The sequence below is a fragment of the Myotis davidii genome, unplaced genomic scaffold (genome assembly GCF_000327345.1).
Source record: "Myotis davidii unplaced genomic scaffold, ASM32734v1 scaffold1241, whole genome shotgun sequence".
NCBI lineage: Eukaryota > Metazoa > Chordata > Mammalia > Chiroptera > Vespertilionidae > Myotis > Myotis davidii.
Window position 1 is genome coordinate 69,864 of NW_006291022.1, and position 6,248 is coordinate 76,111.

Genomic DNA, 6,248 nt, shown 5'->3' on the forward strand with positions numbered 1-6,248 from the left:
TAAAAAATAAAAAATAAAAAAAAATGTCTGGACTTTGACAAATGTCATAAGAGAGGTGACTTTGACATAAGCTACATAAAACATAGCTATCATACACAGCACATAGAAATGTAAGCAAGAAGTAAAATATACTTATATTTGCATAATATATGAAGCTTTGGTGCGATGTTTTTATTGTATGAGTCCTGAGGGAAGAAAATACTCCCACCATTTCTTTTTATTCTAGGAGCTAATTTTGTACTATTAGTTCAGCTCAAGTTAGATATTGAAGAGGAATCATTCCTGTCTGATAAGTATGGTAGAGGTTTATCAATGTTTAGTCAGGACATTGGGCAGAGAAAGTGGCAATAGATAACCTGAGTCTCAGGGTTAATGCAAAAATTGCCATCTTGCCTGGAACAGTCAGTACATTTGAATTAATCAATTAATGAGATTCCTGGGCTCAATCTCTGGATGATCACTCATCTCCCCACATTGAGGGCTGCAATCAAGATCATTGGTAAAACTGCCTCTGAACCTGCTTCTGAGCACCTCTATTAGGTTTTGTTCTAGGTGTTTTAAATACATTAGTGAAAAAAATTGAACTCTTTGCTCTCCATGAAGCTGATATTCTAGATTCTTAGAATATAGAGGAAGAAACAGACAATAAATAATGAAATACCATATACACTATTATGTCAGGTAGTAATGAGTGCTTTGCATATGTGTGTGGGTATAAGGCTTAGCAGATGGAATTATTATTCCACCTATAGCTGGAGAAATGTCTGATGCCAATTCTGGAGTGTTTGATGTACAAGATAACTCTAAGATATCTTGTCATATTATTTAGCAAAGAAGCTGTCAAAGATTACTGGGCAGTGGGGGAGGTCATGCCAAAAGAACACAGGAGATAGCCTGAAGTGGCTTCCACTGGCCAAAGGTAAAACTTGAACATAAAACAAATAATAATAGTGAAAGCACATTGAATATGATTTTTAAAACTGTTAAGACAATTACCAGAAAAAGGTATGCAAATGACTCAATTATATGAAAAAAATATTCAACCTTTCTCATAATAAAAGGAATATAAATTAATATTAAAATGATATAATTTCTTATTTATCATTTGGCAAAAATTCAAAAGTTTGACCACATAGTCTTTGGTGAGGCTGTGAACAGGCACTATCATACTTTGATGGTGGGAATGTAAAATAGTACCATCCCAAGGGAAGGGGAATGGTCAAATATAGTAAAATTACATAAGCATTTACCATTTAAAGCAGTAATCTCACTTCTAGGAATCTATCCCAAACATATACTGGCAAAAAATGCAATAAGTCATATGCACTAGATTATTCATTGCAGTTCTATATGTAATAGCAAAAGGTTAACAACAAACTCAAATATCCATCAATAAAGGACTGGTTGAATCAATTGCAATACATTCACATGATGAAATATTATGCAGCTATAAAAAGAATGAGGAATATATAATGTACATACTACTTAGGAGTGTCCTTCTGGTATATTGTTAAAGTGAAAAGAAAGCAAGGGAAGCAAGCCCTGACCGGTGTGGCTCAGCTGGTTGGAGTGTCATACCATGCACCAAAAGGTCATGGGTGCTATCATGGGTCAGGGTGTGTGCAAGAGACAACCGATCAGATGTTTCACTCTCACAATGATGTTTCACTCTCATATTGATGCTTTCTTCTTATCTCCCTCTCCTTTACCTCTCTCTCTAAAATCAGTAAAGGCATGTCCTTGGGTGAGGATTTAAAAATAAAGCAAAATGGAGGAAAGTATGTATAAAATACTACCATTTATATAAAAAGGAGGAGAGAGCGAGATTAGTACATAGATGATAAAGGTAGAGACAGAGTTAGAGATAGGATAGATTAATCATATTAAATTAAAGTAATGGGTAGAATCCCTATCCACTTCCTCCTACATTGGGCCCCAGAAGTTCAGGCTGTTACATCAGCAGCAGCCAGGTAGTCCAGCTTTGTGAAGATTCACAGGCAGTCCAGCCGCCCATCTTCCCCACTGAAGTCACTACCAAGATTTTTAAAAAGAGTGTCAATTCAGCTAAAGAGGCAGTAAAGAAAGCACCCAAAAGGAGATCCACAAGTTGTAGCCAAACCTGTTTCTGCGAAAGTTGAAACTAAGTAAAAACAAAAGGCAACAAGAAAGGATAAGCCTTCAAAAAAATGTGCAAACATGAGAAAAAGAAGGGGAAAAAATAAATTTCCTGGAGGGGCTAATCAAGACCTAAGACTGAAGGAAAAGAGAAATAAAAAAAGGAGAGAGCATAACCTCTGATGTAGCAGAATGGAAAGAAGCCAAATCTGACTGGCATAATTATACCAATTGTTATCAGCATAACCAGTACTTCCCTGCTTCTACAATAAGAATGGTTGTATTAGCTATTTAGAAAATGTAGTTTTTTGTAGTTTCAGAAACACATTTTTAAGAAGGAAGAAATTCCACCTCATCCCATTTTAAAAATATCTAATAAAGAGGGAATATGCAAATTGATCATCATGCCATAACAGTCAAGATGGCTGTGCCCACAGCTGAGGCCGAGTGCCCATAATGAGCCTTAACAAGCAATCAGCAGGGACCTGAAGCCACGTCCCCCACCCTGGCGCCAGGCCTGAGGAACCTGAGGCTGTGCCCCCCGCCTGGCAGAGCTTGATGGGGGACCTCAGGCCACGCCCCCTGGCCTGAGCCAGGGGACCTCAAGGCGCACCCCCTGCTCCCGTGATGGGCTGGGGGACCTGAGGCTACACCCCCCCCCCGCCTGGCGCTGGGCTTAGGGACCTGAGGATGAGCCCCCTACCTGGCAGGACTTGATGGGGGACCTCAGGCCACAGCCCCGGGCCTGGGCCAGGGGACTTCAGGCCACACCCCCCACCCCGGCACCAGCCAGGGAACCTGAGGGTGCACTGGGGGACCTGAGGTTGTGCCTCCCACTGGCGTGCACCAGGGGACATGAGGCTGGGCCCTCTGCCTGGAGGGGCTTGACAAGGGTGGGGCCAGTGGGTCCCGATCTCTCCCAATGGGGTGGGGGGCCAGCTGGGTCTGGGTCTGTGATTTTGAGGCACCACAGGTAGGTGGGGACTTCACTCTGGGTCCCACAGCATGCCCCAGACTCTGACAGAAAGAAGATTTTCATATACATTTTATTAATTTTCTTTCATCTCTAACACTTCTATTATAGAGAAAGGGCAAATAGCAATATTAAAATATTTCCTCTAATTAATCCCCTTTTAATGTGCATGAATTTCGTGCACGAGGCCACTAGTATTTAAATAAATGTAAATGCTTTGTTTAGGAGTTTAAATTGTGTGCTAGCTGTTTATTTTTCTGTAAAGCCAGAAATAAGTGAGACATTTAATTAAAGGAAGCTTTGACTGCCTGTATGTCCTGTTAGCATTCTTTAGACTAGAGACAATGGTAGTTTTTGTATCCTATTATATGAAGTATAACTATTATAATTATTTGTTGAACATACTTTTCTTTCTTTGGACTCTAAGCTCTATAAGAGGAAGAATCAGGTATGACTTGTTCACTATTTTATTTCCAGCATTTAGTGTATCACATGGCACGGTGTAAGCACTCAGAAATTACTGATACAATGAAAAACAAACAATCCCTATTGTTTTGAGGAGTTCTCTGCTCTGAAGGTGACACAACTGTTGTATTAATTAAGAGACTGGGGATACTAGTTCAGAAAACATCAAAATAATCTAAATGTTATAATGTTTTCATGTCCTGATGTTCCCCCTATCCACAGTTATAAGATATTCTATCACCAACGACTGTGCCTAGGAGTGAGTTTGCACATTAAGAGCGCCTGCTGTTTAAGGTCAATTCTCCACCTGTACTCTGAATCCATTCCTGCATAGTATCTTCAGAGACTTTACCTACTTTAATCTCTTCCTCTCTACTAGATCATTCTAATAGATCATAGTAGCAATCTAAACCTGATCTAGAATCACTCATCTTTAAAAAGCTCTTCCTCGATCCATACTCCTGTCTACCTACCACTCAATTTCTCAAAAGCTCCTGAGAGCAATGAAAATTTTTCATTGACTCATCTTCCTAATCTCCCATTCACTTTTCAGTGCACTTCAGAATGGCTTCCATCTCCATCATGCCACTGAAACTACTCTTATCACAGCCACTGAAGAATTCCATGCTGTCAAATCTAGTGAACATATCTCTGTTGTCATCTTACTTGATGCCCTAACAGTTGATAAATCCTTTTTTGAAACAGTTACTTCTCTTGAATCCTGGGATATTACTGTCTTGAATCTTGGGATATTACTGTCTAATTTTCCTCTTATCCTGCTAACCACTTCTTCTCAATCTCCTTTGCTGAATTCTTCCATATGTTGCGGTTCCTCATGACTCTTTTCTATACCCTCTTCTCATTTTCCACTCTACCCTTTTCCTGACAGACACACTTATAATTCCAATTACAGTCTGTAGTATACTCATGACTCAAGCCAACTCCTGTCTGCTGAGCTTCAAATCTATATATCTGACTGCCTATTGGACATCTCCACTTGATGTCCCTTGGGTACTTCATAGTCAACATGTTTGATGCTAAAAGTCATCATCTTTTCTCCAAATGTGCTCCCCTTCCAATGTTACCTATGTCATGGGCACTATCACCCAATAATTTGCAGTAACTAGAAAACTAGAGTAATTCTTAATTTGTCCTTCTCCTTTACTCACAATCTGCCATGAAATCTTACTATTTCTATATAATTAATATATTTGATTCTCTCCAAATATCTTTTCCCCATTCCCAGAACCAGATGCCCTAAAAATTAAAAAGATTGAGGTGCTCTCATTTCTACCATAATTCAATAATACTAAACTCACATGTATGTTAAAATTAAAATAGCTTTTTGCCTGGCCAGTGTTGCTCAGTGGTTTGAGCTTCATCCCATGCACCAAGAGATTACTGGTTTGATTCCCCGTCAGGGCACATGCCTGGGTTTCAGGTTTGATCCCCAGTAGGAGGCAGCCAATTGATGTTTATCTCATCAATGTTTCTCTCTCCCTCTCCCTTCCTCTCTCTCTAAAGTCAATAAAGGCATATTTTTTAAAAAAGCTTAAAATAGCATTTGACAAAGACTCCCTCCTTAACCAAACTTTAGTTAGGCCTCTTTGAGCCCTATTCTTGACTAGGCCTCCACCTTGACCTGCCTTCAGCAAAGAATCCTGTTAAGACAGTTTAGCAAGCACTCTGATTTGGAAATTACTTCCCGGGGTCCACTAGTCACTATTGTTAATAAATGGGTCCCTCCCTTTCTCTAGGAAGCGCGCTTGGTTTTTCTTTGCTCTTCTGTAACATGTGGTTCCCTGAATCGGGAAGCTACCACGTTTTGGCTTTTTTTAGCCTCCGGTGAGTGGACGGGGTTTGAGGCCTGGGGGCGCGGGACAGGCCTCCGGAAGGTGCCCACTGCTGATTTTAGCAGAATTGAACCTGGGAGAACTCCAGGTGCTCCCGGACCTCAGCCCAGAACCCGGCTGGCATCTGGAGAAAGTAGACGGACACCTTTGAACCTGTCGATAGAATCTGTAAGGTAGGGGTCCCAGTCAGTCAGGCCTACTCCAAGTTAGTAGAAGGGGGAGCTTGATCACCTCCCCAGAAGTCATAGGACTTCGTCAGGTAATTGGGAATCAGGACTCCGGAGGTGAGTGAATTCAGATTCTATTAAGGAATTATGGGTTCACTCTTCTGTTTGCTTGTGTGGGACTAGCCAATTTGCTGCCGAGACGCAGCCTTAACTCCTCTGGTAGGTTCTCACTGAGACAGCGGTCGAGAATTCTGGTCTGGGGCATAGGTGCCAGGAGAGTGCCCCCATGCCCATCTGGGGAGTTGGGCATTATCTGCTCAGCTCCAGTCTGGGCTAGTCTACTGAGAGAGTGTGAGTACGGATGTATTATCTGTGATTAACTGGTCTGAGAGAAAGCGCAAGCTACTTTGATTTTCTGTTTGCTCATCTAGTTAAAATGTTTGATTTGCTGGAAGCTGAACCTGTGATGGTCTGTGAAGGTCTCGGGCAGCGCTATTGAGTTGGTTTTCTCGGAGACATTTGCTGTCATGGGAGGAATCAGCCCACTTAGTGAGGATTTCTGTCTATGTTTGTGTATTAGGGACTTGTCCTGTATCTGGAGGAATGGTTTCTAGAGGGTATTCACCGTCTCTGGAACTTCCGGGAGGGGAGTCAAAACTCGGACTGGCAAAGGGT